Source organism: Vigna angularis, chromosome 8 (genome assembly GCF_016808095.1).
Source record: "Vigna angularis cultivar LongXiaoDou No.4 chromosome 8, ASM1680809v1, whole genome shotgun sequence".
In the NCBI taxonomy this organism is placed as follows: Eukaryota; Viridiplantae; Streptophyta; class Magnoliopsida; order Fabales; family Fabaceae; genus Vigna; species Vigna angularis.
In genome coordinates, this window is record NC_068977.1 from 9,298,610 (window position 1) to 9,310,739 (window position 12,130).

A 12,130-nucleotide genomic window follows, 5' to 3' on the forward strand; every position below is an offset into this window, starting at 1 on the left:
GATTGAGCTGATCGAATCGAGCTTGAACCCACTCAGCTTCCTCTAATTGGGTTTCCATTAACACTCGTAAGGACAGAATTTCCACCTCAAATGGAAGTACCGCTTCCATCCCATACACAAGCGAGAAAGGTGTTGCCCCAGTTGAGGTTCTTACCGATGTGCGATATCCATGTAAGGCGAAAGGAAGCATTTCGTGCCAATCTTTATAGGTGACCACCATCTTTTGCACAATTTTCTTGATATTCTTATTAGCAGCTTCTACCGCCCCATTCATCTTTGGACGATAAGGAGAAGAATTATGATGATGAATTTTGAATTCCTCGCATAATTATGCCATCATCTGATTGTTCAGGTTGGTGGCATTATCAGTGATGATCTTGTTAGGGAGTCCGTATCTATAGATCAACTCCTTTTTTATGAATCTGGTCACCACTTTTCTAGTCACATTGGCATAAGAGGCAGCCTCGACCCATTTAGTGAAGTAATCTATTGCAACTAGGATGAAACGATGTCCATTTGACGCCTTTGCCTCTATAGCCCCAATGAAATCTATTGCCCACATTGCAAATGGCCACGGTGCAGACAACACGCTTAGGGTCGTAGGTGGCACATTGATATTATCCGCATACTTTTGACATTTCTCACACTTTCTCACGTGCGTGCAACAATCATTTTCCATGGTCAACCAGAAATAACCAGCTCTCGATATCTTCCTGGCCATTGAGTGCCCATTCATGTGCGTACCAAAGGTACCCTCGTGCACTTCTTTCAATATCAGCTCGGCCTCCTTTGCATCCACGCATCTGAGAAGGACCATGTCATGATTTCTCTTGTACAAAATATCCCCATTCAAGATAAAATTGCTAGCCAATCTCCTTAGCGACCTTTTATCGTTTTCAGACGCCTTCTTGGGATATTCCCGGGTCTTAAGATAATCCTTGATATCAAAATACCAAGGTTTGCCATCTAACTCCTCCTCGATGAAATGACAATATGCTGGTTCTGCATGGCTCTTTATTTCAATCATTGGCAATTATGCATCTTGGTCAACTTCGAACATTGATGACAAGGTAGCCAACGCATCTGCCAATTGATTATCTTCTCGTGGCACATGGCTAAATGTGATTGAATCAAAATACTCCATTAATCTCCTGATATAAGCTTGGTAGGGGATTAATTTCGCATCCCTAGTCTCACATTCTCCTTTCAACCGGTGGATGACTAAAGCTGAATCTCCGTATACCTCTAGGATTCTTGCCTTGAATCTCCGTATACCTCATATTCTGCAATGTTATTCGTGCAATTAAAGCATAACCTTACTGTCATTGGTATGTATTGATGCTCTGGAGAGATTAGCACTGCCCCTATTCCGTGTCCCATCGCATTCGAGGCTCCATCGAATAATAACGTCCACGTTTTTTCATTTTGGTTTTTGCTATCCTCTTCAAATAGAGCCATGATATCTTCGTCCGGAAATTCAGGTTCCATTGGCTGGTAATCGCTAATGGGCTGATGAGCCAGATACTCTGCCAGAGCACTACCCTTGATGGATTTTTGAGTAACATACACGATGTCATATTCTGATAATAGCATCTGCCACCAGGCTATCCTTCTAGTGAGAGCAGGCTTTTCGAAAATAAACTTGATAGGATCCATCTTGGATATCAACCAGGTAGTGTTACTTAACATGTATTGCCTTAAGCGATGAGCAGCCCATGCCAATGCGCAACAAGTCCGCTCTAACGACGAATATCGTTGTTCGCAGTCTGTGAATTTCTTGCTCAAGTAATATATAGCATGCTCTCTCTTCCCAGCTTCATCATGCTGACCCAACACACAACCCATTGACTTATCCAATACAGTCAAATACAAAATGAGCGGTCTTCCTGGCTCAGGTGGACGCAATACAAGAGGGTCTTGCAGGTATTGTTTGATTTTTCTAAAAGCGGCTTGACAATCCTCATTCCAAACCACAGCCTGAGTTTTGCGTAACAATTTGAACATTGGCTCACAAGTAGCAATTAACTGGGAGATGAATCTAGCAATGTAGTTCAATCTTCCCAGAAAACCTCAAACCTCTTTTTCTGTTCTAGGAATAGGCATTTCCATTATCGCTCGCACTTTATCAAGATCAACTTCTATCCCCTTTTGGCTAACCACAAAACCCAACAATTTCCCGGATTTTACTCCAAACGTGCATTTGGCGGGGTTTAACATGAGTTTATACTTTCTCAATCTCTCAAATAATTTCTTCAAGTTGAAAATATGTTCTTCTTCTGATTCAGACTTCGCAATCATGTCATCCACATAAACTTTGATTTCCTTGTGCATCATGTCATGAAAATGTGCCACCATCGCTCTTTGATATGTTCCCCCAACATTCTTGAGCCCAAAAGACATCACCTTATAACAAAAAGTTCCCCACAATGTAATAAATGTTGTCTTTTCCATATCCTCAGGCGCCATCTTGATTTGATTATACCCCGAGAAACCATCCATGAATAAAAATGGCGAATACTTGACTGTGTTATCAACTAAAGTGTCGATGTGTGGTAACGGAAAGTTATCCTTTGGACTCGCACGGTTCAAATCACGGTAGTCAACGCACATTCGAACTTTATCATCTTTCTTAGGTACTGGTACAATATTTGCTACCAATTGTGGGTATCTTGCCACAGCTAGAAATCCTGCATCGAATTGTTTTTGCACCTCTTCCTTGATTTTCAAAGCCATTTCTGGTTTCATTCTTCGCAATTTTTGCTTGACTGGAAGGCATTCCAGCTAAAGTGGGAGCTGATGTTGCACAATATCGGTATCCAGACTTGGCATATCATTATATGACCAAGCAAACACATCCTTAAACTCCTTCAATAGGACACGCAACTCTTCTCTCACCTCTGCTTTTATGCTAGTACCGATCTTCACTTCTTTTATCTCACCTTCATCTCCTAAGTTGAGTATTTCAAGCTCTTCCTGATGGGGTTTTATCTCTTTAGACTCTTGCTCCACTAATCTCAATAATTCTGGAGAAGGTTCCGGATCATCTTCATAATCATCTTCCGTATTATTGACAGAGTGTTCAAAATTAGGAGTATCGACATTATCATTTTCAAAATATTCATTGTCACATCTGCATTATTTAGATTTGTGGAAGAAAAATAAATAAACAGGAAGAATGATGAAGTATGTCAAATGATGAAAAAAAACAAACAAACACGATTTGATTATCACGCTGAGCACAAAACTAGAAATGAAAACCCGTAAGTCATGAATCCTATAGCCCCGAGTAAAGTTATAGGATCAATTAAGACTATTACATTTTATTCAAATTAAGCATCACAGATAAATCCAGAGCTTCCCAATTGTTGAGTGGTGCATCTGGGGAGCAAGCCCACACGAAACTTGAACTTTCAGATCTTTCTCCATCCTCCACGGTTGCTATTTGGCCAGTTTTGACCCATCCAGCACTACGGAAGCTCTCCATGATGTCACAAATATGAATCTCTTCCATCTTGGGTTCCCGTCTTTCTAGACGAGCCAGACTACGCTCTCTCCTTTCTCTTATCAGCCTTTTCCTGTCCTCCTTGGTGGGCCTGTACCCTAGGCCATATCTGTTCTTATTCTCAACTATATCTAGGGGGAAAGCTCGCCCTTGTCCATGCTTGCCTAAACCTTTACCAAGCGTATATCCTTCTTTCAACAAGACTTTGGCCATCATAATAGAAGCACGCGACAGATGCAGGTTTATTGAGAATGGCTCCACACAGGCATTTCCTACAACCTCCAATGATTGGAAAGCTGTCTCGAGAGCTTCCTCGGTTGCCTCGATATATCGGGTGGACGATGGCCCGCTCACAAGAAGATCCTCCTCTCCTAATACTATCACCAATTTATCTCCCATGGCATATTTCAGCTTCTGGTGTAGTGTGGAAGGCACAACTCCTGCAGAGTGGATCCATGGGTGGCCCAACAGACAGCTATAGGCTGGGAGGATATCCATGACTTGGAATACCACTTGAAAGATGCACGGACCGACTTGGATTGACAGTTCCACTTCTCCCATCACTTCCCTCTTATTGCTGTCGAACGCCCTCACAATCATAGAGCTTGGCAACATATGCATTCCATCACAGGGGAGTTTCTCCAATGTCGCCTTTGGAATGACGTTCAAAGAGGAGCCATTGTCCACCAAGACACGCGCTATAATGTGATCCAGGCATTTCACAGAGACATGAAGAGCCTTGTTATGCCCTCTTCCCTCGGTAGGTATCTCCTCATCGGTAAAGGTGAGGTAATTATTAGCAACGATATTACCAACAATTCCCTCGAACTTGTGGAGAGAAATACCTTGTTCCACATGGGCCTCGCTAAGTATTTTCATCAACAGATTTCTGTGAGATGTAGAATGCATGAGTAATTCCAGCAAAGAGATCCGAGCAGGCATGCGGTTTAACTGTTCCACCACCTTGTACTCGCTTTGTTGTATGAACTTTAAAAACTTGCAAGCCTCTTCTTCGGATATTTCTCTCTTCTCTCCTTTGTCGGGGTTTTCTTCCGCCTGTACACTCTTTCCTTTCAATAACTCCTTAGCTTTTGCGGCCATTGTAGCTTCCTTATTGTTGACTCCTTCTCTTGTCAGCTCTGGGGGTTTAAAGATTCGACCACTTCTCGTCATTCCGCCGATGCCCGATATGTTTTCAATGGCTGGATCTGCATTTTTTCCTTCTTCTAATGCAAATGTCCCATACCTCCAAGGGACAACTTTCTCATTTTTGTAAGGAAAAGGGGATGGCACACAGATAACCACAGACGGTTTTCCTTCAGTCACCGGTGTAGGGGTAGTCCTAGTGAAATGGATCACCAACGGCTCTGGCAAAATTACATCAGATTCCCCACCAGTTTGTGCAAACACTTCCTCTTCCTTATCCTCGCGGCATACTTGCATCAAATTTTTGTCGAGTAGGTCTTGCAGAATACCTTCCAAATCAACACACTCCTCAATAGAGTGCCCAGCATCTGGATGGAGTGCACATGATGTACCCATGTCATAATCACCTTTCACTAGACCCACTTTTAACATTGCCTCGAAAATAAATTTCCTAGAGGTTCGGATTTTACTCGCATCTCATATCAACTCATGTTTTTCGGCCCCGATGGCGTTCGCCGAGGTACTCCCATGCCCTGACAATGGGTTACCTTCAATGCTAGGCTTATCTTCTTGAAACTTTAGCCACCCAGAGTCTATTAGAGTCTGTACCTTATACTTGAAAGCCACACACCGCTCAATTGAGAGACCAATGCCCCCTCCATGGTAACTACATCTGGCATCTGCATCATAACCCCTTGGGTATGGAGGTTGTATAGGCTTCATCGGGCAAATGGCAACCAGACCCTTCTTTACGAGTTGAGGTAACAACTCCGTGTAAGTCATAGGAATATGGGTGAAATTAACAAATTGATTCCTTCTCGGGTTGGTGTCTTGATCTGCATTCGGATTGGGACCCACGTTTGCCCCAGCCTTCCATGCTTCAGTTGAGATACGCTGTGGTTGATAATACCCTTGTTGTTGCTGAGGCCTAGTTTGATGAGCGAAAGCTGCGTTAGCTGTAAAATGAGGTTGACCCAAGTATGGTCATAAATTATGAATGGGAGCTTGACCTCTCCACACAAGCATTGTCGACGCTGCATGCACCTCCCCTTCCTTCTTCTTTCCGGGATTGAAACCAGGTTTTTTGTAGTTTGCAGTCGCAAGCGGGCTGTCAACACCCAATTTTGTCCGGGTAATTGTAATAAAATTAAAAAAAATCAATGTGTCAAACTTTGTATGGTTTTATCTTCATTTTTGTTTTATCTTTATTTTTAATGTATTTTATATAAAAAAAAGCAAATAAAAATATAATAAATAAATTTTGTTTTGATTTAATTTAATTTTATCTTTATTTTATTTTGTTTTGTTTTTATTTTATTTTATTTTATTTTATTTTATTCAAATAAACCAAAAATCAAAATACAAAATTACAAAATAAAAATTTAAATAAAAAAGAGGTCTCCACCACCCACTGTTTTTTCTACAAGCACCTACTGTTTTGTCTGCAAGTGATTCTGAGTGCACCACTTACTCAGTGCATCATCATTCCGGGCACACCATTTACTCATTATCATCATTCTGGGAACATCATTTAGTGGGCATTATCATTCACCATGATGGAGGAGAGATGACGGGGGGATCATAGAGAGGGGATGAAAAAGAAAACCCGAGAGGGAGGAGAAAAAAGGCAAAAGAAGGGGAGTTTAAGGCACAGCTGAATTGAAAGCAAGAGGAGAAACTTGGAGCTGCGGAGGAGAAGGATAGAAGCTGCAATGAAGAAGAAAGAAGAAAGGAAGAAGTTGAAACTGGAAGAACAAAGATAATGAGGGCTACAAGAGGTAAGTCTTTCACCCTAAACTGTGAATGCTGATTATGTTCAAGGTAAATAATGTATATTTCATTTATCATTCAATACAACATATTTTCTATACAATCTTTCATTCATCATCATAATTCTACCTTACACAATGGGTGTCCTCGTCCGTGAGCTCCCAAGTTCCTAATCAAACCACTAGTGAGCTTCCTACCCTCGTAGTCATTCACCAACATCTCCTTAGCCTACACCCCGAAACACCAACAAAGCAAATCTGTAGCTCACGCTCATTCCAAAATCACATTCTTTCATTCCCATTGTCTATCCAACTATAGAGGAAAATCATAAAAAACAGAATCAACTCACAAGTCATAAGATTTCATTCATAAACCAGTTTCCCATTCATCTCCTTCACTAGAGATTTCGTTCATCAACCACCCTGTAGCATTTCAGCAACCAATGTAATAGTAACACTCTTCACCGCTAGCTCGTATCCTCCTCACTGTCACCACCGCTACCGCCACCGAGAAACTCTCGCAGATACCGCATCACCCTCCCTCGCCAACCGCGAGCCATCTTCCCCACCGTGAGTCACCTCGACTCCACCACCTCCGCGCCTTCCCTCCATCATCACATGAATTTCTTTCCCATCAGTTGCCCCATCTAAACCTGCAAACAAAAAAAAATGAATCAACCCCAAAACCCTCCACCGCGGCAACCATACACCTCTGCCATCATCACCAGCCAACCTCCTCGTCCCTATTCCGATCACGCTTACTTCCATCTACCATCGCGTGTAAGGAAGTCATGCTTCCTCATTTCTCTCACCGTAGTTCCCATTCGAACTGGATCTTCATCACCCGTAGCTGTGGACATCACGCCCCTGCCAAGCCCATCTTCTTCTCCGTGTAACACTCCCTTCGAACCCCACATCTTCCCCAGCCTTCATCTCCGGTTCCTTCGAGTCATCCACATCCATCATCATCATCCTCAACTGCCGGACCATTCTCCCCGCTCTCAACATTCGCCCACTACTAGGCAACTCAGCCTCCGACCACCGTGAACCACACCAAACCTGCAGGAAATACCAGAAACAACCCAACCCATTCCCAAATCAGCCCAGCACCACCGCGTTCACCACCCATCATCTTCTCATCTCAGATCAACTCAAACTCACCACAACACCACCGTCAATCTCCGTCACTGCCTTCACCCAGCTCCGAACTGCAACCCAACATCACCGTGAAGTTTCCCTAACACCAGCCACCCACCTTTGTCCCTTCGTCGACCATCGCGAATCGCCTCCATCCCCGCCACTCTCGCGGCAGCTTCCTCAGACCCGCACTACTCCTCTCCGCGATCTCAGCCGCGTGACCGCGACCTGGACTCATGGCTCGCGGTGGTTGATCTCGTCGATGACGGCGTTGGCGCGACGTGGAGAGGTGAGGGTCTTTCTCTCGCGGGCGGAAGAAAAGAGGAAGAAGAGATTGGCGCAGTGGCCAGCAACGACCTCGACGGTGATCAGTGGCTCCGACGACGCCCTAGCTCTCGGTGCGGTGGTCGTTGCCGTGGTTGCTCCGTGAGCGCGCATGAGAGGAGACCGATGCCTCCCTGGGGTCCCTGCGTCGCGGTATAGTGGAGGGGGAAGAGCTTCACTGAGAAAAGTAGTAGAACCCCTAATGTTGCTGCTTGGAACAAAACCTTGGGCCTACCTATTCGGTCACTTTCTCTCTGTCTGCCATCACGCTAATTCCATTCACACTCCCCATTTTGTTGAGCTTCAGCGCATCCTATTTTTGCAAACAAAAAGAAAATGTTTGACCCAGACCACTATTGCGAGATGCACCCCAATCTTCCATGTGCACCCCTTATAGTTGGGCCCAGATAAGAGACACTCTTTTCACCTCCTCTTTAGCTCATTTTATTAGTTCGGTAATAAATTAAAAATCCATAAAAATCATAAAAAATATAAAAGACAATAAAAGCATAAAACCCCAAAAATAGTTTTGTTTTCTTTATTTTGTGAATATTGTTTTATTTTTAAATAAAAGAATTTTAAAACAAAAAATAGTATTTCAGGCTTTTAATCTTTTCTTTCTTTTAAAATGTTATTTCTCCTAAATAAAAACATAAAACCGCAAAAATAGTTTCTTAAATTGTTGTTGTCATATTTTCCTTTATAATAAAATAAAAATCACAAAAATATTCTTTAAAGTTTTGATGTCTCTTTTGTGAATATCTTTTAAATAAAAATTGTAAAATCATAAAAAATGGTTTTCTTAAGTTTTTACAATATTAGTTTCTCCAATAAAATCATAAAACTCCAAAAATAATTTTCCTTTTAACATTATGTTCTTAAGCTTATCGTGTCTTTATTCTGTAAATATTTTAAATTAAAAATTGTAAAAAATAAAAATTGATTTCATGTTCTTAATCTTTTCTTTTAAATTATTATGTCTTAAATAAAATCACAAAAATAGTTTTTCAAGTTTCTTTCCATAAAAATTGACAAAATTACAAAAAATATGTTTCTTAAAATTTATTGTCTTATTTTGTTTTATAAAGGAAAAAAGAAAAGAAAAATATAAAATTACAAAATTACAAAAATAGACTTTAGCTTTTAATTTTACATTTCTTTATCAATCAAATCAAAAATACCAAAAATATAGAATATTCAAAAATCCAAAAATATATCAAATCTTCATCCAATGAACCTAGGCCAGAACTACGTGACCCTTGATTCTCCACCAAAAATGGAGATACGTAGGACAAAGGCAATGCCTTGTCAGGTTCATTCCCTCAAAATCCAAATTTTCCCTTAACATCCAAATCAAGTCAAAATCAATTTCCAAGAAGATTTCCAAGAACAATTCAAGTAGAGTTGCAAGAAGAACTACGTAACCCTGATTTCTCATGATGAATGAGAATACGTAGGAGCAAGGTTCATCCTTGTCGGGCTCCCTAAAAACAAAAAACATTTTGTTTCATCTGTGTGTGTCTTGTACTGTTATTTTCGGGGAAAATAACCATTTTGAAAACCACATCCACTTTGCACGTTTAGTTAAAGGTACTGTTTTCGGACAGGCGTTGTAGGGTGCTAATACCTTCCCTACACGTAACCGACTCCCGAGTTCAAATATCTGATTTTGCAGACCATGTCTTACTTTTATGATTTTTCTGTAGTTTTCCAGAATAAACTACGGTGGCGACTCCAAATGATTTTCAAACAGATTATTTTCCTGTGGAGAGAGTCCCGTCGCGATTCCGGTTGCGACAGATGGCGACTCCACTTGGGAAGCTAGAGAGTCTAGCCATTTAATTAACTGTGCAAATTGATGTGGTTTTCCATTTGTTTATTTTCCCCTTTTCCTGTTTAGTATGTGTGTTATCATGTCTTGTGATGTTTAATTGTATGCTTGCTTTTATTTTATTTTTACTTGTCGCATGTGAATATTTGTTGTATGTATTGAGTATCATTGTATTTCTTCTTCCACACATATTATGCATATCATGAGTGGGACCCTATACTCGGGTCTGAGCGCAACTTAGAAATAGAGGAGTTGTGTAGCGGTGTCACTCTGGAATGTACTTCCTGTTTGGCTATCGTGAGAACTCCACCTAGAGTCTGTTCTCTTCATTTGTATTTTCACACCTAGTTGATTACTCGACTGTTGTGAAGATGCTGTGAAAGGAGCCATAGCTCTGGTGGCCTTGATTTAGGTATTAGGGAGCCATCCTTGTGAGAGCATATATGTGGCCTTAAAACTGTAAATATTTCAACCTCTGTTAAGGCATAAAAGGAGAAACATGTGTTCTTGTAACTTGTAAATATTATTTGTGCGTGTATGATGTTATTTGTTTTTGTATCTTTGGGTGTGGTTTTTGTTATTCACTGTTTAAGTTGTTCTGATGTTGTGATTTGTCGTGTATTGTACTCTCCCTTCACACACGTACTCATTGTACATATCATGAGTGGGGCCCTATATCCGGGTCTGAGCGTAACTTAGAATTAGAGGAGTTGTGCAGTGGTGTCACTCTGGGATGTACTTCCTGTTTGGCTATCGCGAGAACTCCAGCCAGAGTCTGTTCTCTCATTTGTATTTTCACACCTAGTTGATTACTCGACTGTTGTGATGATGCAGTGAAAAGAGTCATAGCTCTGGTGACCTTGATTTAAGTATTAGGAAACCATCCTGGTGAGCGCATGTATGTTGGTCTTAGAACTTTAAGTACTCATCCTTCGATTAAGACACAAAAGGGAGATCGTTTTATCATTTGTATTTTATCATTTGTATTTTATCGTGCCTTTGTATAGGGCAAATAAATGTATTGTATTGTAAAAAAAATGAGAGCAATAAAATATGTACATGTTCTAATTCATATGTATTTGTTTCGCATTTATCTTGTTATCAAGTTCATGGAATAATTCTCAAAAAAAAAAAAAGATTTTCAAAAGTTTGGTCCAACCACTCAGTTCAATAAAAAAGACATTTTTTATCATTGATTTGAGATGTTTATCCGAATTTCATGATATGAAAATGTTCAAGATCATCGTCTGACCACTGATCCATCGCCCATTTTCGTTCGTAAAAGAAAAATCATTGTATAAGGGGCTTTATTCGTAAATGATCGCAAACAGTTCTCACAAAAGTAAAAAAAAATAATAAAATAGGGGCAATGTTTTGTAAGTTTTTCTTGAAAGTTAAGACGTTTAGAAATAAAACAACCATGATTTATGTATATGTGCGAACGTGTTTCATAAAAATGTATCATCTTTTGGTACTCATTTTATTAAAAAAAAAAGGTAAACAAAATGTTCAAGTTTTCTTAAGGTAATTTGTAAAAATTAGTCACATCTCGATTTTGTTTTTCATTAAACCACCTGGAAAATAAATGATGATAATTTGAAATGATTGAAAATATGTTCCTTGGCTTGTGAAAACAATATCTTTTATAATCCAGTTTTGGTCAAAAATAAAAATAAAAAAAATCTTTCGAATTACTCTGAACCATTTTAGTACTTCAGTCGTTTCACAAAGTTCAATAAAGTTTGCACAAATTAAAGATTGGTTGTTAGTTCTCTAACGTTTTTAACACAGAGGAAAATTTTTAAATGTGTAATAAGTTGCCCTGATGAAAAATAAAAAAAAAATGTGTGTTTTCAATAAATTGGTGTTAATAGATTTGCTTGCGGGCCATTTTTGGATTGTTTTCTCAATGATCATCACCTTTCAAGAGTCTATCAAATTTATAGTTTGTACATCGTGTCAGGGGAATTTTTTTTGCTCTCAGTTTGTACCCCGTGTCCCTTTGTCACCCATTGTATGTGTCATGTTTCTTTCCCTTCTCCGTGTTTTCTTCTTTTTAAACCTAGTTTGACCCAGGAAAGCCCAAACCTTGATCCAGTCTGAGCCTAAAACTTCCACGTCTTAACCCAAATTGTGATCTACCGTGAGTCTAAGCCTAGTGTGTCTTAACCTAAACTGTAATCTATAGTGAGCCTAAACCCCCGTGTCTTAACCTGAACTACGTCGTGTTTGGCCCATCATCCGTGCATAAGCCTACATCGTGTCCACATTGTGTTTTCCATCAAGCTCGTGTTTTAATCCATCAATGTTCAATTTTAAACCTTCATTCATTAACAAGTCTCATTTTGTTGTTATTAATCTTTGTCTGTCTAAACCCGTTTTTGTCTCCTATTAACATGTGTCGTTTGTTTTAATGGTCAT

General features: G+C 40.1%; 1 pseudogene; it reads right to left on the reverse strand.

The window, feature by feature from the left end:
• Window positions 1-328: 328 nt before the first annotated feature.
• LOC108344466 (uncharacterized) lies at window positions 329-2,004 on the reverse strand (annotated as a pseudogene).
• Between the last annotated feature and the right edge of the window lie 10,126 nt (window positions 2,005-12,130).